The sequence below is a fragment of the Micropterus salmoides genome, unplaced genomic scaffold (assembly GCF_014851395.1).
Source record: "Micropterus salmoides isolate LMB-PRFRI ecotype aquatic unplaced genomic scaffold, ASM1485139v1 Ms_hic_scaffold_2536, whole genome shotgun sequence".
Lineage (NCBI taxonomy): Eukaryota > Metazoa > Chordata > Actinopteri > Centrarchiformes > Centrarchidae > Micropterus > Micropterus salmoides.
This window is the reverse complement of record NW_024041747.1, coordinates 1-21,667: the sequence shown is the minus strand read 5'-3', so window position 1 is coordinate 21,667 and position 21,667 is coordinate 1. Positions and strand designations below refer to the sequence as shown.

The following is a 21,667-nucleotide window of genomic DNA, read 5'->3' as shown; positions in this document are numbered from 1 at the left end:
TGAGACTCAGCCGTTGTTATGCGCAGTTGAAACCACTGCGCCACGGCAGGGGGAGAACTGCTCCGGGAGGTGGGCGCTGGAAGCAACCAGCGGGGGTTATCGCTTCTCGGCCTTTTGGCTAAGATCAAGTGTAGTATCTGTTCTTATCAGTTTAATATCTGATATGTCCCCTATAAGGGGGCAACATATTAAATGGATTTTTAGCACCGGGAGCTGAGACGAGGGGCTTGCTCCGTCCACTCCACGCATCGACCCGGTATTGCAGTGCCTCCGGGGGCGGTGCACCCTTCTCCTGCCTTGTGTAAAACCAAAATACTGACCCAAACGCAGAGGTTCGTCGCTCTGCCGGACGCCGGCCCGAAAAAGGCGCCAGTCGAGGGGGGGCGGCCAGCTGAAGCCTCGAAGAAGGCAGCGAGATTTGCACTTTATGATTGGCAGACGACGAGGGGATATTTGGGACCGGCATGGCTGTTAAATGTGCCCTGCACTTCCCCTCCCTTTCTCCCACTCGTCATCGAGAGCCCGAGTATTTCGGATGCTCGGTAGCCTGTGTCCAAAAGCCAGGCCTTCATTTCTCCGATTGGATAGAGCCTCTCAGAAGGTGGGGAGGGGACACTGCGGCGCCTCCGTAGGCCCGGCACGGTTGGCCAACACGGTGGAGGAACCGCAGCGTAGAAAGGATACAAGAAACTAAAACACCTCAAATGAAGCAAGAAAACCTGCTACAACTGCTAAATCGGTGAATAAAACACACTTACCTTCTCGTCTTTGGTCTGGTCAAGGTGGCAGTCCGGCAGAGGACAGGTAGGCAGTCCTCGGGACCAATGAATTCCTTGTTGCAAAAGTTTTTCAGCTACGGCAAAGTTGAAATTTTATTCACAAGGAATGAGGTGAATCTCCTCCCAGAAAAGCTGGTGACACAAAACGAAGCCCCAAACCGGCAAAGGTTTTAACCAGAAAGAGGAGGCCATTGCAGTCTTGGCCAAAAGGCCGAGAAGCGATCGGCCACATTTCCCCTCCCTTTCTCTCACTCGTCATCGAGAGGCTACAAGAGCCCGAGTCGTTCGGTAGCCTCTGTCCAAAAGCCAGGCCTTCGTCTCTCCGCAGCCCGATTGGATAGAGCCTGCCATGACCTGGGGAGGGGTAGGGGAACGGGCGTGGCCTGGTACTTGGGACTCGAGAGGCAGAGTGAGGCTTACCGTGAGGGTAGTGGCCGGGACGACTAGGCTCGTCGGCGGCTCTGGAGGAGGGGCCCGTACTTACTCGGGTTTCTCTTCATAACGTACAAGTCTTTCGCCTTTTACTAAAGACTTCCGTGGAGAGGGACGCCAATGAGTTAAAAACTATTTGTGCGACGAGGCGCGCTCGGGAGGAGGTGCTGAGACTCAGCCGTTGTTATGCGCAGTTGAAACCACTGCGCCACGGCAGGGGGAGAACTGCTCCGGGAGGTGGGCGCTGGAAGCAACCAGCGGGGGTTATCGCTTCTCGGCCTTTTGGCTAAGATCAAGTGTAGTATCTGTTCTTATCAGTTTAATATCTGATATGTCCCCTATAAGGGGGCAACATATTAAATGGATTTTTAGCACCGGGAGCTGAGACGAGGGGCTTGCTCCGTCCACTCCACGCATCGACCCGGTATTGCAGTGCCTCCGGGGGCGGTGCACCCTTCTCCTGCCTTGTGTAAAACCAAAATACTGACCCAAACGCAGAGGTTCGTCGCTCTGCCGGACGCCGGCCCGAAAAAGGCGCCAGTCGAGGGGGGGCGGCCAGCTGAAGCCTCGAAGAAGGCAGCGAGATTTGCACTTTATGATTGGCAGACGACGAGGGGATATTTGGGACCGGCATGGCTGTTAAATGTGCCCTGCACTTCCCCTCCCTTTCTCCCACTCGTCATCGAGAGCCCGAGTATTTCGGATGCTCGGTAGCCTGTGTCCAAAAGCCAGGCCTTCATTTCTCCGATTGGATAGAGCCTCTCAGAAGGTGGGGAGGGGACACTGCGGCGCCTCCGTAGGCCCGGCACGGTTGGCCAACACGGTGGAGGAACCGCAGCGTAGAAAGGATACAAGAAACTAAAACACCTCAAATGAAGCAAGAAAACCTGCTACAACTGCTAAATCGGTGAATAAAACACACTTACCTTCTCGTCTTTGGTCTGGTCAAGGTGGCAGTCCGGCAGAGGACAGGTAGGCAGTCCTCGGGACCAATGAATTCCTTGTTGCAAAAGTTTTTCAGCTACGGCAAAGTTGAAATTTTATTCACAAGGAATGAGGTGAATCTCCTCCCAGAAAAGCTGGTGACACAAAACGAAGCCCCAAACCGGCAAAGGTTTTAACCAGAAAGAGGAGGCCATTGCAGTCTTGGCCAAAAGGCCGAGAAGCGATCGGCCACATTTCCCCTCCCTTTCTCTCACTCGTCATCGAGAGGCTACAAGAGCCCGAGTCGTTCGGTAGCCTCTGTCCAAAAGCCAGGCCTTCGTCTCTCCGCAGCCCGATTGGATAGAGCCTGCCATGACCTGGGGAGGGGTAGGGGAACGGGCGTGGCCTGGTACTTGGGACTCGAGAGGCAGAGTGAGGCTTACCGTGAGGGTAGTGGCCGGGACGACTAGGCTCGTCGGCGGCTCTGGAGGAGGGGCCCGTACTTACTCGGGTTTCTCTTCATAACGTACAAGTCTTTCGCCTTTTACTAAAGACTTCCGTGGAGAGGGACGCCAATGAGTTAAAACTATTTTTGGCAGGCTCTGCCGTGTGGCCGAGCCTCGTGCGTTTGTGAAAAGGAAATAAAACGCCGCCCCCGGCAAGGTTGAGCGGTGCGACGAGGCGCGCTCGGGAGGAGGTGCTGAGACTCAGCCGTTGTTATGCGCAGTTGAAACCACTGCGCCACGGCAGGGGGAGAACTGCTCCGGGAGGTGGGCGCTGGAAGCAACCAGCGGGGGTTATCGCTTCTCGGCCTTTTGGCTAAGATCAAGTGTAGTATCTGTTCTTATCAGTTTAATATCTGATATGTCCCCTATAAGGGGGCAACATATTAAATGGATTTTTAGCACCGGGAGCTGAGACGAGGGGCTTGCTCCGTCCACTCCACGCATCGACCCGGTATTGCAGTGCCTCCGGGGGCGGTGCACCCTTCTCCTGCCTTGTGTAAAACCAAAATACTGACCCAAACGCAGAGGTTCGTCGCTCTGCCGGACGCCGGCCCGAAAAAGGCGCCAGTCGAGGGGGGGCGGCCAGCTGAAGCCTCGAAGAAGGCAGCGAGATTTGCACTTTATGATTGGCAGACGACGAGGGGATATTTGGGACCGGCATGGCTGTTAAATGTGCCCTGCACTTCCCCTCCCTTTCTCCCACTCGTCATCGAGAGCCCGAGTATTTCGGATGCTCGGTAGCCTGTGTCCAAAAGCCAGGCCTTCATTTCTCCGATTGGATAGAGCCTCTCAGAAGGTGGGGAGGGGACACTGCGGCGCCTCCGTAGGCCCGGCACGGTTGGCCAACACGGTGGAGGAACCGCAGCGTAGAAAGGATACAAGAAACTAAAACACCTCAAATGAAGCAAGAAAACCTGCTACAACTGCTAAATCGGTGAATAAAACACACTTACCTTCTCGTCTTTGGTCTGGTCAAGGTGGCAGTCCGGCAGAGGACAGGTAGGCAGTCCTCGGGACCAATGAATTCCTTGTTGCAAAAGTTTTTCAGCTACGGCAAAGTTGAAATTTTATTCACAAGGAATGAGGTGAATCTCCTCCCAGAAAAGCTGGTGACACAAAACGAAGCCCCAAACCGGCAAAGGTTTTAACCAGAAAGAGGAGGCCATTGCAGTCTTGGCCAAAAGGCCGAGAAGCGATCGGCCACATTTCCCCTCCCTTTCTCTCACTCGTCATCGAGAGGCTACAAGAGCCCGAGTCGTTCGGTAGCCTCTGTCCAAAAGCCAGGCCTTCGTCTCTCCGCAGCCCGATTGGATAGAGCCTGCCATGACCTGGGGAGGGGTAGGGGAACGGGCGTGGCCTGGTACTTGGGACTCGAGAGGCAGAGTGAGGCTTACCGTGAGGGTAGTGGCCGGGACGACTAGGCTCGTCGGCGGCTCTGGAGGAGGGGCCCGTACTTACTCGGGTTTCTCTTCATAACGTACAAGTCTTTCGCCTTTTACTAAAGACTTCCGTGGAGAGGGACGCCAATGAGTTAAAACTATTTTTGGCAGGCTCTGCCGTGTGGCCGAGCCTCGTGCGTTTGTGAAAAGGAAATAAAACGCCGCCCCCGGCAAGGTTGAGCGGTGCGACGAGGCGCGCTCGGGAGGAGGTGCTGAGACTCAGCCGTTGTTATGCGCAGTTGAAACCACTGCGCCACGGCAGGGGGAGAACTGCTCCGGGAGGTGGGCGCTGGAAGCAACCAGCGGGGGTTATCGCTTCTCGGCCTTTTGGCTAAGATCAAGTGTAGTATCTGTTCTTATCAGTTTAATATCTGATATGTCCCCTATAAGGGGGCAACATATTAAATGGATTTTTAGCACCGGGAGCTGAGACGAGGGGCTTGCTCCGTCCACTCCACGCATCGACCCGGTATTGCAGTGCCTCCGGGGGCGGTGCACCCTTCTCCTGCCTTGTGTAAAACCAAAATACTGACCCAAACGCAGAGGTTCGTCGCTCTGCCGGACGCCGGCCCGAAAAAGGCGCCAGTCGAGGGGGGGCGGCCAGCTGAAGCCTCGAAGAAGGCAGCGAGATTTGCACTTTATGATTGGCAGACGACGAGGGGATATTTGGGACCGGCATGGCTGTTAAATGTGCCCTGCACTTCCCCTCCCTTTCTCCCACTCGTCATCGAGAGCCCGAGTATTTCGGATGCTCGGTAGCCTGTGTCCAAAAGCCAGGCCTTCATTTCTCCGATTGGATAGAGCCTCTCAGAAGGTGGGGAGGGGACACTGCGGCGCCTCCGTAGGCCCGGCACGGTTGGCCAACACGGTGGAGGAACCGCAGCGTAGAAAGGATACAAGAAACTAAAACACCTCAAATGAAGCAAGAAAACCTGCTACAACTGCTAAATCGGTGAATAAAACACACTTACCTTCTCGTCTTTGGTCTGGTCAAGGTGGCAGTCCGGCAGAGGACAGGTAGGCAGTCCTCGGGACCAATGAATTCCTTGTTGCAAAAGTTTTTCAGCTACGGCAAAGTTGAAATTTTATTCACAAGGAATGAGGTGAATCTCCTCCCAGAAAAGCTGGTGACACAAAACGAAGCCCCAAACCGGCAAAGGTTTTAACCAGAAAGAGGAGGCCATTGCAGTCTTGGCCAAAAGGCCGAGAAGCGATCGGCCACATTTCCCCTCCCTTTCTCTCACTCGTCATCGAGAGGCTACAAGAGCCCGAGTCGTTCGGTAGCCTCTGTCCAAAAGCCAGGCCTTCGTCTCTCCGCAGCCCGATTGGATAGAGCCTGCCATGACCTGGGGAGGGGTAGGGGAACGGGCGTGGCCTGGTACTTGGGACTCGAGAGGCAGAGTGAGGCTTACCGTGAGGGTAGTGGCCGGGACGACTAGGCTCGTCGGCGGCTCTGGAGGAGGGGCCCGTACTTACTCGGGTTTCTCTTCATAACGTACAAGTCTTTCGCCTTTTACTAAAGACTTCCGTGGAGAGGGACGCCAATGAGTTAAAACTATTTTTGGCAGGCTCTGCCGTGTGGCCGAGCCTCGTGCGTTTGTGAAAAGGAAATAAAACGCCGCCCCCGGCAAGGTTGAGCGGTGCGACGAGGCGCGCTCGGGAGGAGGTGCTGAGACTCAGCCGTTGTTATGCGCAGTTGAAACCACTGCGCCACGGCAGGGGGAGAACTGCTCCGGGAGGTGGGCGCTGGAAGCAACCAGCGGGGGTTATCGCTTCTCGGCCTTTTGGCTAAGATCAAGTGTAGTATCTGTTCTTATCAGTTTAATATCTGATATGTCCCCTATAAGGGGGCAACATATTAAATGGATTTTTAGCACCGGGAGCTGAGACGAGGGGCTTGCTCCGTCCACTCCACGCATCGACCCGGTATTGCAGTGCCTCCGGGGGCGGTGCACCCTTCTCCTGCCTTGTGTAAAACCAAAATACTGACCCAAACGCAGAGGTTCGTCGCTCTGCCGGACGCCGGCCCGAAAAAGGCGCCAGTCGAGGGGGGGCGGCCAGCTGAAGCCTCGAAGAAGGCAGCGAGATTTGCACTTTATGATTGGCAGACGACGAGGGGATATTTGGGACCGGCATGGCTGTTAAATGTGCCCTGCACTTCCCCTCCCTTTCTCCCACTCGTCATCGAGAGCCCGAGTATTTCGGATGCTCGGTAGCCTGTGTCCAAAAGCCAGGCCTTCATTTCTCCGATTGGATAGAGCCTCTCAGAAGGTGGGGAGGGGACACTGCGGCGCCTCCGTAGGCCCGGCACGGTTGGCCAACACGGTGGAGGAACCGCAGCGTAGAAAGGATACAAGAAACTAAAACACCTCAAATGAAGCAAGAAAACCTGCTACAACTGCTAAATCGGTGAATAAAACACACTTACCTTCTCGTCTTTGGTCTGGTCAAGGTGGCAGTCCGGCAGAGGACAGGTAGGCAGTCCTCGGGACCAATGAATTCCTTGTTGCAAAAGTTTTTCAGCTACGGCAAAGTTGAAATTTTATTCACAAGGAATGAGGTGAATCTCCTCCCAGAAAAGCTGGTGACACAAAACGAAGCCCCAAACCGGCAAAGGTTTTAACCAGAAAGAGGAGGCCATTGCAGTCTTGGCCAAAAGGCCGAGAAGCGATCGGCCACATTTCCCCTCCCTTTCTCTCACTCGTCATCGAGAGGCTACAAGAGCCCGAGTCGTTCGGTAGCCTCTGTCCAAAAGCCAGGCCTTCGTCTCTCCGCAGCCCGATTGGATAGAGCCTGCCATGACCTGGGGAGGGGTAGGGGAACGGGCGTGGCCTGGTACTTGGGACTCGAGAGGCAGAGTGAGGCTTACCGTGAGGGTAGTGGCCGGGACGACTAGGCTCGTCGGCGGCTCTGGAGGAGGGGCCCGTACTTACTCGGGTTTCTCTTCATAACGTACAAGTCTTTCGCCTTTTACTAAAGACTTCCGTGGAGAGGGACGCCAATGAGTTAAAACTATTTTTGGCAGGCTCTGCCGTGTGGCCGAGCCTCGTGCGTTTGTGAAAAGGAAATAAAACGCCGCCCCCGGCAAGGTTGAGCGGTGCGACGAGGCGCGCTCGGGAGGAGGTGCTGAGACTCAGCCGTTGTTATGCGCAGTTGAAACCACTGCGCCACGGCAGGGGGAGAACTGCTCCGGGAGGTGGGCGCTGGAAGCAACCAGCGGGGGTTATCGCTTCTCGGCCTTTTGGCTAAGATCAAGTGTAGTATCTGTTCTTATCAGTTTAATATCTGATATGTCCCCTATAAGGGGGCAACATATTAAATGGATTTTTAGCACCGGGAGCTGAGACGAGGGGCTTGCTCCGTCCACTCCACGCATCGACCCGGTATTGCAGTGCCTCCGGGGGCGGTGCACCCTTCTCCTGCCTTGTGTAAAACCAAAATACTGACCCAAACGCAGAGGTTCGTCGCTCTGCCGGACGCCGGCCCGAAAAAGGCGCCAGTCGAGGGGGGGCGGCCAGCTGAAGCCTCGAAGAAGGCAGCGAGATTTGCACTTTATGATTGGCAGACGACGAGGGGATATTTGGGACCGGCATGGCTGTTAAATGTGCCCTGCACTTCCCCTCCCTTTCTCCCACTCGTCATCGAGAGCCCGAGTATTTCGGATGCTCGGTAGCCTGTGTCCAAAAGCCAGGCCTTCATTTCTCCGATTGGATAGAGCCTCTCAGAAGGTGGGGAGGGGACACTGCGGCGCCTCCGTAGGCCCGGCACGGTTGGCCAACACGGTGGAGGAACCGCAGCGTAGAAAGGATACAAGAAACTAAAACACCTCAAATGAAGCAAGAAAACCTGCTACAACTGCTAAATCGGTGAATAAAACACACTTACCTTCTCGTCTTTGGTCTGGTCAAGGTGGCAGTCCGGCAGAGGACAGGTAGGCAGTCCTCGGGACCAATGAATTCCTTGTTGCAAAAGTTTTTCAGCTACGGCAAAGTTGAAATTTTATTCACAAGGAATGAGGTGAATCTCCTCCCAGAAAAGCTGGTGACACAAAACGAAGCCCCAAACCGGCAAAGGTTTTAACCAGAAAGAGGAGGCCATTGCAGTCTTGGCCAAAAGGCCGAGAAGCGATCGGCCACATTTCCCCTCCCTTTCTCTCACTCGTCATCGAGAGGCTACAAGAGCCCGAGTCGTTCGGTAGCCTCTGTCCAAAAGCCAGGCCTTCGTCTCTCCGCAGCCCGATTGGATAGAGCCTGCCATGACCTGGGGAGGGGTAGGGGAACGGGCGTGGCCTGGTACTTGGGACTCGAGAGGCAGAGTGAGGCTTACCGTGAGGGTAGTGGCCGGGACGACTAGGCTCGTCGGCGGCTCTGGAGGAGGGGCCCGTACTTACTCGGGTTTCTCTTCATAACGTACAAGTCTTTCGCCTTTTACTAAAGACTTCCGTGGAGAGGGACGCCAATGAGTTAAAACTATTTTTGGCAGGCTCTGCCGTGTGGCCGAGCCTCGTGCGTTTGTGAAAAGGAAATAAAACGCCGCCCCCGGCAAGGTTGAGCGGTGCGACGAGGCGCGCTCGGGAGGAGGTGCTGAGACTCAGCCGTTGTTATGCGCAGTTGAAACCACTGCGCCACGGCAGGGGGAGAACTGCTCCGGGAGGTGGGCGCTGGAAGCAACCAGCGGGGGTTATCGCTTCTCGGCCTTTTGGCTAAGACTGCGATCGCCTCCTGTGTCTGGATAAAACTTTTGCCTGTTTGTGGCGAAGTGTTACCAGGTTTTTGGGAGGATACTCACATTATTCCTTGTGAATAAAATTTCAACTTTGTTGTAGTTGAAATTGTTTCACACAAAGGAATTCATTGGTTCAGAGGACTGCTTACCTGTACTCTGCCGGAATAACATCTCGACCAGGCCAAACAAGACAAGGTAAGTGTGTTTTATTCACCTTTCTAACATTTTTAGTAGATTTTATTGCTCTTTTTAGAGCATTCTTTTACCTTATTTTAGTTGACTTGGTTTTAGAGTTTTAGGTGTTTTAGCTTCTTTTTACCACTTTTACGTTGTGGTGCCTCCACCATGGCGGCCAACCATGCCGGCATGAGGAGGCACCACAGTGTCAGATTTACATTCAAAGAAAAAGATGGGAAAACCCTTGTTATGTCAAGGCTGACTTCTCAAGGAAAATGATCCAGAACATTTTGAAATTCTCCCCGCAGGATATAAATTGTATTTTGACTCTGCCATTTGGAAAAGGTTTCGATGTGAGTTTTGTCTCTGCTGCCGTGTTCAGAGATTTCTGGACACGCTTCGAAAATGAAAAACCCCAGTTTACTGCATTTAATGTTGAGAAACTGACTGATAATGCCGCTAAAACGGTAATTGTCAGAATGTTCAATGAGACTGTGAATGCAGATGACATTTGTTTGTGGCTGGGCAGATTTTGCACTGTTAAAGGCCAGGCTACCAAAGTGAGAGATGAGGATGGCATCTGGAATTGCGCTTGGAGGGTCCCCATCCAACAATGGCAAGACCCTCAAGGCTTCCAGGGCCTGAAACATCTGCCATCCATGATAGTTCTGGGAAACAACAGGGGCTACATTCATTACCAGGGCCAGCCCAAACTCTGCCGCAAGTGTGGTGAGAATGGGCACCTGGCAGAAGCGTGCCAGCAGATCATTTGTGGTAAATGTAGAGAAATTGGGCATACTTTCGAGGAATGCACCAATGGCAGAAAGTGCAATCTTTGTGGAGAAACAAACCACCTCTTCAGAGATTGCCCTAAGTCGTTTGCCAACAAATTAAAGGCAGCAAAGGCACAAAATGGCGGACAAGACGAAGCAGTTAGAGAGCTAATTGAAGAGGCTGGGCTGGAGAATTCAAATCTCCCGCCAAATCCTGTGATTGGAGGAGAAGGACCAGTAGAGGCGGGAGAAGGGGAGGGGCCTGCAGCTGCCCCACAAGTGGAGAACAGGGAAGAAGCAGTGGCAGTGCAGGCAGAAGGCGGAGCTAGCTCAGTGACTGGCTCAGAACAAAAATTTGGCCAGTCACAGAGTGATAGCGAGGATGTCCCCCTCCCCAATGCCCAGCCGGCCAAGAGACTAATTTCAGAATTGTCTTCTGAGTCTCCTGGAGCCTCGGAAAAGAGGGGAAGAGCTGAGAGCTACTCAGACAGTTCATCTGTGGAGGAGCCCAGAGTCTTCCCCTCCAATTCGCCTAATGAAGTCTCTTTTTTAACTATAGCTCTGCAATCAACCCCTAAGGACTCAAAGCTCAATGCAACCCTGCGTCAGAGGCCAACTCCTAGAGTCCGAAAGGGAAATGGAGCTCAACCCCGTCATCTCTCACCCATGAGAATGAAGGAAGAGCTCCATTCACAAGAAATCCACTAACTGCTGTGTTTTTAAACATTTGAAATCCCCCTTTTTTTTTAGTCTTTTAAGATGTCATACCTGCAAATTTTAACCATACTCATGACACTCACCTTCTCAACTATCAATGTGAGGAGTGTGAAGTCGAGAGTTAGAGCCCAGATTGTTTTATCCTTTCTTAACTCTTTTAAGTCTGACGTGTTTTTAATACAGGAATGCGGCCTACCATTTTTAAAACACTACAGAGAATGGGAGGAGTTATGGCCACAAACGTCGATATGGAGCGGCTCAAATGAAAACAAAAATGATGGAGTGGCCATTTTAATAAAAAACCCTCTAGTCTTGGTGAAGGGCAGCACTGTGGTGAGAGATGGTCGGGCACTTTTAACACACTTGACTTTTATGGGGAAGGATTTTAACGTCTTAAATATTTATGGCTTTAATGACAAGAACGACAGGTATGACCTTTTAGAAGACCTGCAGCCCCACATGCTAGGCAGGGCACCTTTAGTTGTAGGGGGGGATTTTAATTGTATTTTAAGCAGGAACGACAGGAGAAGAATAGGGGACGATTTTAAAGTGGACAAGACTTCAGTTTTACTTCAAAGCATATGCAGTGATTTTAGACTTGTGGACTGTTTTAAAACCATGCATCCCAGAGAGGAGGGCTTCACCTGGTTCAGTAGTGATGGCACCCGAGCCTCTCGCATAGACTACATTTTATCACGTGATTGCCCACCAACCGATGCTAGATTGGAACCTGTTTTCTTTTCTGATCACGCAATTCTTTCCTGCACCCTTTCACTCTCTTCCGGTGTGACGGCAGGAAGTGGTCTGTGGAAGCTCAATTGCTCCCTGTTAGAAGACAGGGAGCTAGTTAGGCTGTACAGGGAGCAATACCGAGAGTGGCAGACCCTTCAAGACTTTTACGATACACGTGCACAGTGGTGGGAAATGGTGAAGGGAAAGACAAAGACGTTTTACAGACAGGCAGGGAAAAGAAAGAAAAAGAGGGACAACAGACGCATGTTGGGACTGCAGAAACGGCTTCAGAGGTATTTTAAACTAATCCAACATGGAATGGATTTTAATGAAGAGATAAAACAAATTAAAACAGAGATGTCGGTTTTAGCAGAAATTAATAGCAAAGGTGTGATTTTAAGAAGCAAGGAAAGGGAAATAGAGGAAGGAGAGAAGTGCACAAGATATTTTTTTAAGAAAATCGTAAATAAAGGGGGGGCCATGTTGAGACTTAAAAAAGAAAACGGGTGCACAGCTGACACAACAGAGGAAATCAAAGAAACTGTCGAACATTTTTACCGTGAACTGTACGCATACAAAACTGTTAACGGGGACACCATGACCGAAGTTTTAAAATCCATTGACCAAGCAACAAACGACAACGTGCTTTTAACCCAAGATTTTACGATACCGGAATTAAACAAATGCATCAAATCTTTTAAGACAGGGAAGTCGCCGGGAGAAGACGGGCTTCCCTTGGAATTTTATCTGACATTTTGGGACATTTTAGCACCAGACTTGCTTGCTGTTTTTATGGATTTTGAACAAATGGACCGACTTCCTGACAGCTTTAGAGCAGGGATAGTGACTCTCCTTCACAAAGACAAAGACAAGACGGACTTGAAAAATTGGAGACCTATCACACTCTTAAATTTTGACTGTAAACTTTTTAGTAAACTTTAGCCTCACGCATGTCCTTGTTTTTAGAAGATCTGATTCACCCGGATCAAGCCTGTGCCGTCCCGGGGAGGAAGATCACCGACAGCCTCGTACTGATCCGAGATACCATCTGTTACGCGAGAGACAGAAACATTCGGCTAGTAGTCCTGAATTTAGATTTTGAGAAAGCCTTTGATCGGGTCTCGCACCAGTACCTTTTCCAGGTACTGCAAAAAATGGGGTTCCCGAGAAGGTTTATAGCCTGGGTGGGACTGCTGTACCGGGAGATCAACAGCAAATTCATTGTTAACGGGCATCTGACAAGAGCAGTGGATATAAACTGCGGTGTCCGTCAGGGTTGTCCGTTATCTGCCCTCCTCTACGTTATCTGTATAGAACCACTGGCACAGACCTTGAGAAGGGACCAACGAATCCATGGGGTAGGAGTCCCAGGGAGCGGGGGACTCGAGACAAAATGTATTTTATATATGGACGACATCAACATTTTATGCACTGACCTTTTATCTGTCAACAGGACGCTGGACTTGACTGACTGGTTCGGACAGGCCTCTGGGTCAAAGCTGAACAGAAGCAAGACCCAAGCCCATTTTTATGGACCGTGGACAGCGACTGAGACGACAGGACTCCCCCTGACTGTGACCCAGACTGACCAAAAAATACTTGGGATCAGGTTTGATAGGGAGGGGGAGGGGAAAACAATTGGGCAGACATAGTAGGGAAAGTCAGGCAGAGACTAGGGTACTGGACACTTAGAGGACTGACTTTAGAAGGAAAGGTTTTAATCATCAAAGCAGTGATTTTACCTTTGCTTTTACTCATCAGTTCTGTTTTTATCCCGCCTAGGAGAGTGATCTTAGACCTGGAACGAGCCATCTTTTATTTTTTGTGGGGCTCCAAGTGGGAAAGACTGAGACGAAGCGTGATGAAGAAGCCAAAGGAGAAAGGAGGAAAAGGAGTGCCAGACCTGCACTTGTTCCTAGGAAGCAGATACACAGCACTACACATCGCAACCGCCACAGCCCCATCCAGAAACCCCAAGACCGCAGCAATGACACGGTTCTGGATGGGGTCCTACCTCAGAAAACTTAAGATCTTACCCACAAGTCTCAAAGTACCAGTGTCTTTTAACCTGCCACCAGCCTATGCTTTTATCCAGTCATTTTTAAGGCATTTTAACCTTGAGCAGGAGGAGTTGCAGGTTTTAACCACTCACCGCTCTCTCATTTCTGTTGTGCAGGAGCGGGAACCAGTGAGTCCAGTGCGCGGGCTTGCATTCGGCGAGCCCTCAACAGTTTGGCGCAACGTGAACCATCCAGCTCTTCCAAACAGACTCCGGGACCTGTCATGGATGGTGGCTCATGAGATCCTCCCAGTCAGGTCCGTAATGCACTCCCGGGGCATGTCGGCGCACTCAACTTGCCCCCGACCAGGTTGTGGCGCGCCTGAGTCGGTAAGGCATCTGCTCTGGGAGTGCAGCGCTGCCGTAGAACAGTGGGCAACGGCCGGCTCCTTGCAATTCCCGTACTTGCCAGCAAGGGAGGTCCTCACACCACAGCTGGTGCTGTACGGGGTGAGCCAAGGAAATCAGATACCAGCACGTACATTTGCCAAACAGTGGCTCACCCTAGCCGCCATCAAAGACGCCATATGGACCTCCAGAAACTTGCTGGCAAGAAAGCACATGCAGATCCCCCCGTGGCTGTGATCCGGATGGCCGCAGCAACGGTCCAAACGGCCAGAGCTGCAGGCGGCGGGCCTAGGACACAGCCACAAAGAAGAATCGCCTCTGTGCCCATTCGGACGGAGGAGCCGGAGCCACACAAGGAAAGTTCAAGGCAGCGGCGGCCTGACCCTCCGGGTGAGGTTGGTGGGAAGGAGCTACAGGGTGAGGGTCTCCTCTGAGCGCCTGCACAAGATCCCGAGAGACCAAATCTGTTTGGGGGAGCTGAATGAGTTCCCCTTTGATAGGGACTCACTACACTCCTGCACAACAGTGGACTTGGAGAAGAGCTTTTATTATCCATTTATTTTTTGTGAGTTTTATTTTAACAAATGCACTCCGCTTTGAAGACTTTTAACAGACACTCACAGACATGGACAAGCTGAAAACCATTTTATACCTTTAATTTATGACGTTATCTGTAATGCATTTTAAACACTTTTTTTAAATGTTGTTTTACAGAGAACATTTATCTATTTATTGACATGTTGTATTTTAAAAGGTAACTTGGAATTGACATATTATGAATCATGTTTGAATTGAGTGTCAATAAAATTTTTCTCAAAAGAAAAAAATCTGTTCTTATCAGTTTAATATCTGATATGTCCCCTATAAGGGGGCAACATATTAAATGGATTTTTAGCACCGGGAGCTGAGACGAGGGGCTTGCTCCGTCCACTCCACGCATCGACCCGGTATTGCAGTGCCTCCGGGGGCGGTGCACCCTTCTCCTGCCTTGTGTAAAACCAAAATACTGACCCAAACGCAGAGGTTCGTCGCTCTGCCGGACGCCGGCCCGAAAAAGGCGCCAGTCGAGGGGGGGCGGCCAGCTGAAGCCTCGAAGAAGGCAGCGAGATTTGCACTTTATGATTGGCAGACGACGAGGGGATATTTGGGACCGGCATGGCTGTTAAATGTGCCCTGCACTTCCCCTCCCTTTCTCCCACTCGTCATCGAGAGCCCGAGTATTTCGGATGCTCGGTAGCCTGTGTCCAAAAGCCAGGCCTTCATTTCTCCGATTGGATAGAGCCTCTCAGAAGGTGGGGAGGGGACACTGCGGCGCCTCCGTAGGCCCGGCACGGTTGGCCAACACGGTGGAGGAACCGCAGCGTAGAAAGGATACAAGAAACTAAAACACCTCAAATGAAGCAAGAAAACCTGCTACAACTGCTAAATCGGTGAATAAAACACACTTACCTTCTCGTCTTTGGTCTGGTCAAGGTGGCAGTCCGGCAGAGGACAGGTAGGCAGTCCTCGGGACCAATGAATTCCTTGTTGCAAAAGTTTTTCAGCTACGGCAAAGTTGAAATTTTATTCACAAGGAATGAGGTGAATCTCCTCCCAGAAAAGCTGGTGACACAAAACGAAGCCCCAAACCGGCAAAGGTTTTAACCAGAAAGAGGAGGCCATTGCAGTCTTGGCCAAAAGGCCGAGAAGCGATCGGCCACATTTCCCCTCCCTTTCTCTCACTCGTCATCGAGAGGCTACAAGAGCCCGAGTCGTTCGGTAGCCTCTGTCCAAAAGCCAGGCCTTCGTCTCTCCGCAGCCCGATTGGATAGAGCCTGCCATGACCTGGGGAGGGGTAGGGGAACGGGCGTGGCCTGGTACTTGGGACTCGAGAGGCAGAGTGAGGCTTACCGTGAGGGTAGTGGCCGGGACGACTAGGCTCGTCGGCGGCTCTGGAGGAGGGGCCCGTACTTACTCGGGTTTCTCTTCATAACGTACAAGTCTTTCGCCTTTTACTAAAGACTTCCGTGGAGAGGGACGCCAATGAGTTAAAACTATTTTTGGCAGGCTCTGCCGTGTGGCCGAGCCTCGTGCGTTTGTGAAAAGGAAATAAAACGCCGCCCCCGGCAAGGTTGAGCGGTGCGACGAGGCGCGCTCGGGAGGAGGTGCTGAGACTCAGCCGTTGTTATGCGCAGTTGAAACCACTGCGCCACGGCAGGGGGAGAACTGCTCCGGGAGGTGGGCGCTGGAAGCAACCAGCGGGGGTTATCGCTTCTCGGCCTTTTGGCTAAGATCAAGTGTAGTATCTGTTCTTATCAGTTTAATATCTGATATGTCCCCTATAAGGGGGCAACATATTAAATGGATTTTTAGCACCGGGAGCTGAGACGAGGGGCTTGCTCCGTCCACTCCACGCATCGACCCGGTATTGCAGTGCCTCCGGGGGCGGTGCACCCTTCTCCTGCCTTGTGTAAAACCAAAATACTGACCCAAACGCAGAGGTCGTCGCTCTGCCGGACGCCGGCCCGAAAAAGGCGCCAGTCGAGGGGGGGCGGCCAGCTGAAGCCTCGAAGAAGGCAGCGAGATTTGCACTTTATGATTGGCAGACGACGAGGGGATATTTGGGACCGGCATGGCTGTTAAATGTGCCCTGCACTTCCCCTCCCTTTCTCCCACTCGTCATCGAGAGCCCGAGTATTTCGGATGCTCGGTAGCCTGTGTCCAAAAGCCAGGCCTTCATTTCTCCGATTGGATAGAGCCTCTCAGAAGGTGGGGAGGGGACACTGCGGCGCCTCCGTAGGCCCGGCACGGTTGGCCAACACGGTGGAGGAACCGCAGCGTAGAAAGGATACAAGAAACTAAAACACCTCAAATGAAGCAAGAAAACCTGCTACAACTGCTAAATCGGTGAATAAAACACACTTACCTTCTCGTCTTTGGTCTGGTCAAGGTGGCAGTCCGGCAGAGGACAGGTAGGCAGTCCTCGGGACCAATGAATTCCTTGTTGCAAAAGTTTTTCAGCTACGGCAAAGTTGAAATTTTATTCACAAGGAATGAGGTGAATCTCCTCCCAGAAAAGCTGGTGACACAAAACGAAGCCCCAAACCGGCAAAGGTTTTAACCAGAAAGAGGAGGCCATTGCAGTCTTGGCCAAAAGGCCGAGAAGCGATCGGCCACATTTCCCCTCCCTTTCTCTCACTCGTCATCGAGAGGCTACAAGAGCCCGAGTCGTTCGGTAGCCTCTGTCCAAAAGCCAGGCCTTCGTCTCTCCGCAGCCCGATTGGATAGAGCCTGCCATGACCTGGGGAGGGGTAGGGGAACGGGCGTGGCCTGGTACTTGGGACTCGAGAGGCAGAGTGAGGCTTACCGTGAGGGTAGTGGCCGGGACGACTAGGCTCGTCGGCGGCTCTGGAGGAGGGGCCCGTACTTACTCGGGTTTCTCTTCATAACGTACAAGTCTTTCGCCTTTTACTAAAGACTTCCGTGGAGAGGGACGCCAATGAGTTAAAACTATTTTTGGCAGGCTCTGCCGTGTGGCCGAGCCTCGTGCGTTTGTGAAAAGGAAATAAAACGCCGCCCCCGGCAAGGTTGAGCGGTGCGACGAGGCGCGCTCGGGAGGAGGTGCTGAGACTCAGCCGTTGTTATGCGCAGTTGAAACCACTGCGCCACGGCAGGGGGAGAACTGCTCCGGGAGGTGGGCGCTGGAAGCAACCAGCGGGGGTTATCGCTTCTCGGCCTTTTGGCTAAGATCAAGTGTAGTATCTGTTCTTATCAGTTTAATATCTGATATGTCCCCTATAAGGGGGCAACATATTAAATGGATTTTTAGCACCGGGAGCTGAGACGAGGGGCTTGCTCCGTCCACTCCACGCATCGACCCGGTATTGCAGTGCCTCCGGGGGCGGTGCACCCTTCTCCTGCCTTGTGTAAAACCAAAATACTGACCCAAACGCAGAGGTCGTCGCTCTGCCGGACGCCGGCCCGAAAAAGGCGCCAGTCGAGGGGGGGCGGCCAGCTGAAGCCTCGAAGAAGGCAGCGAGATTTGCACTTTATGATTGGCAGACGACGAGGGGATATTTGGGACCGGCATGGCTGTTAAATGTGCCCTGCACTTCCCCTCCCTTTCTCCCACTCGTCATCGAGAGCCCGAGTATTTCGGATGCTCGGTAGCCTGTGTCCAAAAGCCAGGCCTTCATTTCTCCGATTGGATAGAGCCTCTCAGAAGGTGGGGAGGGGACACTGCGGCGCCTCCGTAGGCCCGGCACGGTTGGCCAACACGGTGGAGGAACCGCAGCGTAGAAAGGATACAAGAAACTAAAACACCTCAAATGAAGCAAGAAAACCTGCTACAACTGCTAAATCGGTGAATAAAACACACTTACCTTCTCGTCTTTGGTCTGGTCAAGGTGGCAGTCCGGCAGAGGACAGGTAGGCAGTCCTCGGGACCAATGAATTCCTTGTTGCAAAAGTTTTTCAGCTACGGCAAAGTTGAAATTTTATTCACAAGGAATGAGGTGAATCTCCTCCCAGAAAAGCTGGTGACACAAAACGAAGCCCCAAACCGGCAAAGGTTTTAACCAGAAAGAGGAGGCCATTGCAGTCTTGGCCAAAAGGCCGAGAAGCGATCGGCCACATTTCCCCTCCCTTTCTCTCACTCGTCATCGAGAGGCTACAAGAGCCCGAGTCGTTCGGTAGCCTCTGTCCAAAAGCCAGGCCTTCGTCTCTCCGCAGCCCGATTGGATAGAGCCTGCCATGACCTGGGGAGGGGTAGGGGAACGGGCGTGGCCTGGTACTTGGGACTCGAGAGGCAGAGTGAGGCTTACCGTGAGGGTAGTGGCCGGGACGACTAGGCTCGTCGGCGGCTCTGGAGGAGGGGCCCGTACTTACTCGGGTTTCTCTTCATAACGTACAAGTCTTTCGCCTTTTACTAAAGACTTCCGTGGAGAGGGACGCCAATGAGTTAAAACTATTTTTGGCAGGCTCTGCCGTGTGGCCGAGCCTCGTGCGTTTGTGAAAAGGAAATAAAACGCCGCCCCCGGCAAGGTTGAGCGGTGCGACGAGGCGCGCTCGGGAGGAGGTGCTGAGACTCAGCCGTTGTTATGCGCAGTTGAAACCACTGCGCCACGGCAGGGGGAGAACTGCTCCGGGAGGTGGGCGCTGGAAGCAACCAGCGGGGGTTATCGCTTCTCGGCCTTTTGGCTAAGATCAAGTGTAGTATCTGTTCTTATCAGTTTAATATCTGATATGTCCCCTATAAGGGGGCAACATATTAAATGGATTTTTAGCACCGGGAGCTGAGACGAGGGGCTTGCTCCGTCCACTCCACGCATCGACCCGGTATTGCAGTGCCTCCGGGGGCGGTGCACCCTTCTCCTGCCTTGTGTAAAACCAAAATACTGACCCAAACGCAGAGGTCGTCGCTCTGCCGGACGCCGGCCCGAAAAAGGCGCCAGTCGAGGGGGGGCGGCCAGCTGAAGCCTCGAAGAAGGCAGCGAGATTTGCACTTTATGATTGGCAGACGACGAGGGGATATTTGGGACCGGCATGGCTGTTAAATGTGCCCTGCACTTCCCCTCCCTTTCTCCCACTCGTCATCGAGAGCCCGAGTATTTCGGATGCTCGGTAGCCTGTGTCCAAAAGCCAGGCCTTCATTTCTCCGATTGGATAGAGCCTCTCAGAAGGTGGGGAGGGGACACTGCGGCGCCTCCGTAGGCCCGGCACGGTTGGCCAACACGGTGGAGGAACCGCAGCGTAGAAAGGATACAAGAAACTAAAACACCTCAAATGAAGCAAGAAAACCTGCTACAACTGCTAAATCGGTGAATAAAACACACTTACCTTCTCGTCTTTGGTCTGGTCAAGGTGGCAGTCCGGCAGAGGACAGGTAGGCAGTCCTCGGGACCAATGAATTCCTTGTTGCAAAAGTTTTTCAGCTACGGCAAAGTTGAAATTTTATTCACAAGGAATGAGGTGAATCTCCTCCCAGAAAAGCTGGTGACACAAAACGAAGCCCCAAACCGGCAAAGGTTTTAACCAGAAAGAGGCCATTGCAGTCTTGGCCAAAAGGCCGAGAAGCGATCGGCCACATTTCCCCTCCCTTTCTCTCACTCGTCATCGAGAGGCTACAAGAGCCCGAGTCGTTCGGTAGCCTCTGTCCAAAAGCCAGGCCTTCGTCTCTCCGCAGCCCGATTGGATAGAGCCTGCCATGACCTGGGGAGGGGTAGGGGAACGGGCGTGGCCTGGTACTTGGGACTCGAGAGGCAGAGTGAGGCTTACCGTGAGGGTAGTGGCCGGGACGACTAGGCTCGTCGGCGGCTCTGGAGGAGGGGCCCGTACTTACTCGGGTTTCTCTTCATAACGTACAAGTCTTTCGCCTTTTACTAAAGACTTCCGTGGAGAGGGACGCCAATGAGTTAAAACTATTTTTGGCAGGCTCTGCCGTGTGGCCGAGCCTCGTGCGTTTGTGAAAAGGAAATAAAACGCCGCCCCCGGCAAGGTTGAGCGGTGCGACGAGGCGCGCTCGGGAGGAGGTGCTGAGACTCAGCCGTTGTTATGCGCAGTTGAAACCACTGCGCCACGGCAGGGGGAGAACTGCTCCGGGAGGTGGGCGCTGGAAGCAACCAGCGGGGGTTATCGCTTCTCGGCCTTTTGGCTAAGATCAAGTGTATCTGTTCTTATCAGTTTAATATCTGATATGTCCCCTATAAGGGGGCAACATATTAAATGGATTTTTAGCACCGGGAGCTGAGACGAGGGGCTTGCTCCGTCCACTCCACGCATCGACCCGGTATTGCAGTGCCTCCGGGGGCGGTGCACCCTTCTCCTGCCTTGTGTAAAACCAAAATACTGACCCAAACGCAGAGGTCCGTCGCTCTGCCGGACGCCGGCCCGAAAAAGGCGCCAGTCGAGGGGGGCGGCCAGCTGAAGCCTCGAAGAAGGCAGCGAGATTTGCACTTTATGATTGGCAGACGACGAGGGGATATTTGGGACCGGCATGGCTGTTAAATGTGCCCTGCACTTCCCCTCCCTTTCTCCCACTCGTCATCGAGAGCCCGAGTATTTCGGATGCTCGGTAGCCTGTGTCCAAAAGCCAGGCCTTCATTTCTCCGATTGGATAGAGCCTCTCAGAAGGTGGGGAGGGGACACTGCGGCGCCTCCGTAGGCCCGCACGGTTGGCCAACACGGTGGAGGAACCGCAGCGTAGAAAGGATACAAGAAACTAAAACCTCAAATGAGCAAGAAAACCTGCTACAACTGCTAAATCGGTGAATAACACACTTACCTTCTCGTCTTTGGTCTGGTCAAGGTGGCAGTCCGGCAGAGGACAGGTAGGCAGTCCTCGGGACCAATGAATTCCTTGTTGCAAAAGTTTTTCAGCTACGGCAAAGTTGAAATTTTATTCACAAGGAATGAGGTGAATCTCCTCCCAGAAAAGCTGGTGACACAAAACGAAGCCCCAAACCGGCAAAGGTTTTAACCAGAAAGAGGAGGCCATTGCAGTCTTGGCCAAAAGGCCGAGAAGCGATCGGCCACATTTCCCCTCCCTTTCTCTCACTCGTCATCGAGAGGCTACAAGAGCCGAGTCGTTCGGTAGCCTCTGTCCAAAAGCCAGGCCTTCGTCTCTCCGCAGCCCGATTGGATAGAGCCTGCCATGACCTGGGGAGGGGTAGGGGAACGGGCGTGGCCTGGTACTTGGGACTCGAGAGGCAGAGTGAGGCTTACCGTGAGGGTAGTGGCCGGGACGACTAGGCTCGTCGGCGGCTCTGGAGGAGGGGCCCGTACTTACTCGGGTTTCTCTTCATAACGTACAAGTCTTTCGCCTTTTACTAAAGACTTCCGTGGAGAGGGACGCCAATGAGTTAAAACTATTTTTGGCAGGCTCTGCCGTGTGGCCGAGCCTCGTGCGTTTGTGAAAAGGAAATAAAACGCCGCCCCCGGCAAGGTTGAGCGGTGCGACGAGGCGCGCTCGGGAGAGGTGCTGAGACTCAGCCGTTGTTATGCGCAGTTGAAACCACTGCGCCACGGCAGGGGGAGAACTGCTCCGGGAGGTGGGCGCTGGAAGCAACCAGCGGGGGTA

General features: G+C 52.9%; 20 non-coding genes and 2 pseudogenes across 20 annotated transcripts; all 22 read left to right on the top strand.

Moving 5' to 3' along the window:
- Positions 1–98: 98 nt before the first annotated feature.
- Positions 99–290, top strand: LOC119919011. The gene has a single exon (XR_005447539.1). It is a non-coding gene; the product is annotated as a U2 spliceosomal RNA (small nuclear RNA).
- A 969-nt stretch (positions 291–1,259) lies between these two features.
- Positions 1,260–1,365, top strand: LOC119919044 (annotated as a pseudogene).
- A 112-nt stretch (positions 1,366–1,477) lies between these two features.
- LOC119919010 lies at positions 1,478–1,669 on the top strand. The gene has a single exon (XR_005447538.1). It is a non-coding gene; the product is annotated as a U2 spliceosomal RNA (small nuclear RNA).
- Positions 1,670–2,638: 969 nt separating this feature from the next.
- On the top strand, positions 2,639–2,751 carry LOC119919034. Its single transcript, XR_005447559.1, has one exon. It is a non-coding gene; the product is annotated as a U5 spliceosomal RNA (small nuclear RNA).
- A 183-nt stretch (positions 2,752–2,934) lies between these two features.
- On the top strand, positions 2,935–3,126 carry LOC119919009. Its single transcript, XR_005447537.1, has one exon. It is a non-coding gene; the product is annotated as a U2 spliceosomal RNA (small nuclear RNA).
- Positions 3,127–4,095: 969 nt separating this feature from the next.
- LOC119919033 lies at positions 4,096–4,208 on the top strand. Its single transcript, XR_005447558.1, has one exon. It is a non-coding gene; the product is annotated as a U5 spliceosomal RNA (small nuclear RNA).
- Positions 4,209–4,391: 183 nt separating this feature from the next.
- On the top strand, positions 4,392–4,583 carry LOC119919008. Its single transcript, XR_005447536.1, has one exon. It is a non-coding gene; the product is annotated as a U2 spliceosomal RNA (small nuclear RNA).
- A 969-nt stretch (positions 4,584–5,552) lies between these two features.
- On the top strand, positions 5,553–5,665 carry LOC119919032. The gene has a single exon (XR_005447557.1). It is a non-coding gene; the product is annotated as a U5 spliceosomal RNA (small nuclear RNA).
- A 183-nt stretch (positions 5,666–5,848) lies between these two features.
- LOC119919045 lies at positions 5,849–6,040 on the top strand. The gene has a single exon (XR_005447569.1). It is a non-coding gene; the product is annotated as a U2 spliceosomal RNA (small nuclear RNA).
- Positions 6,041–7,009: 969 nt separating this feature from the next.
- Positions 7,010–7,122, top strand: LOC119919031. The gene has a single exon (XR_005447556.1). It is a non-coding gene; the product is annotated as a U5 spliceosomal RNA (small nuclear RNA).
- A 183-nt stretch (positions 7,123–7,305) lies between these two features.
- Positions 7,306–7,497, top strand: LOC119919041. The gene has a single exon (XR_005447566.1). It is a non-coding gene; the product is annotated as a U2 spliceosomal RNA (small nuclear RNA).
- Positions 7,498–8,466: 969 nt separating this feature from the next.
- LOC119919029 lies at positions 8,467–8,579 on the top strand. Its single transcript, XR_005447554.1, has one exon. It is a non-coding gene; the product is annotated as a U5 spliceosomal RNA (small nuclear RNA).
- A 5,833-nt stretch (positions 8,580–14,412) lies between these two features.
- Positions 14,413–14,592, top strand: LOC119919022 (annotated as a pseudogene).
- Positions 14,593–15,561: 969 nt separating this feature from the next.
- On the top strand, positions 15,562–15,674 carry LOC119919028. The gene has a single exon (XR_005447553.1). It is a non-coding gene; the product is annotated as a U5 spliceosomal RNA (small nuclear RNA).
- Positions 15,675–15,857: 183 nt separating this feature from the next.
- Positions 15,858–16,049, top strand: LOC119919030. The gene has a single exon (XR_005447555.1). It is a non-coding gene; the product is annotated as a U2 spliceosomal RNA (small nuclear RNA).
- Positions 16,050–17,017: 968 nt separating this feature from the next.
- Positions 17,018–17,130, top strand: LOC119919027. The gene has a single exon (XR_005447552.1). It is a non-coding gene; the product is annotated as a U5 spliceosomal RNA (small nuclear RNA).
- A 183-nt stretch (positions 17,131–17,313) lies between these two features.
- LOC119919019 lies at positions 17,314–17,505 on the top strand. Its single transcript, XR_005447546.1, has one exon. It is a non-coding gene; the product is annotated as a U2 spliceosomal RNA (small nuclear RNA).
- Positions 17,506–18,473: 968 nt separating this feature from the next.
- LOC119919026 lies at positions 18,474–18,586 on the top strand. Its single transcript, XR_005447551.1, has one exon. It is a non-coding gene; the product is annotated as a U5 spliceosomal RNA (small nuclear RNA).
- Positions 18,587–18,769: 183 nt separating this feature from the next.
- Positions 18,770–18,961, top strand: LOC119919007. The gene has a single exon (XR_005447535.1). It is a non-coding gene; the product is annotated as a U2 spliceosomal RNA (small nuclear RNA).
- Positions 18,962–19,926: 965 nt separating this feature from the next.
- LOC119919025 lies at positions 19,927–20,039 on the top strand. Its single transcript, XR_005447550.1, has one exon. It is a non-coding gene; the product is annotated as a U5 spliceosomal RNA (small nuclear RNA).
- A 183-nt stretch (positions 20,040–20,222) lies between these two features.
- Positions 20,223–20,411, top strand: LOC119919021. The gene has a single exon (XR_005447548.1). It is a non-coding gene; the product is annotated as a U2 spliceosomal RNA (small nuclear RNA).
- Positions 20,412–21,372: 961 nt separating this feature from the next.
- On the top strand, positions 21,373–21,485 carry LOC119919024. Its single transcript, XR_005447549.1, has one exon. It is a non-coding gene; the product is annotated as a U5 spliceosomal RNA (small nuclear RNA).
- Positions 21,486–21,667: the final 182 nt, after the last annotated feature.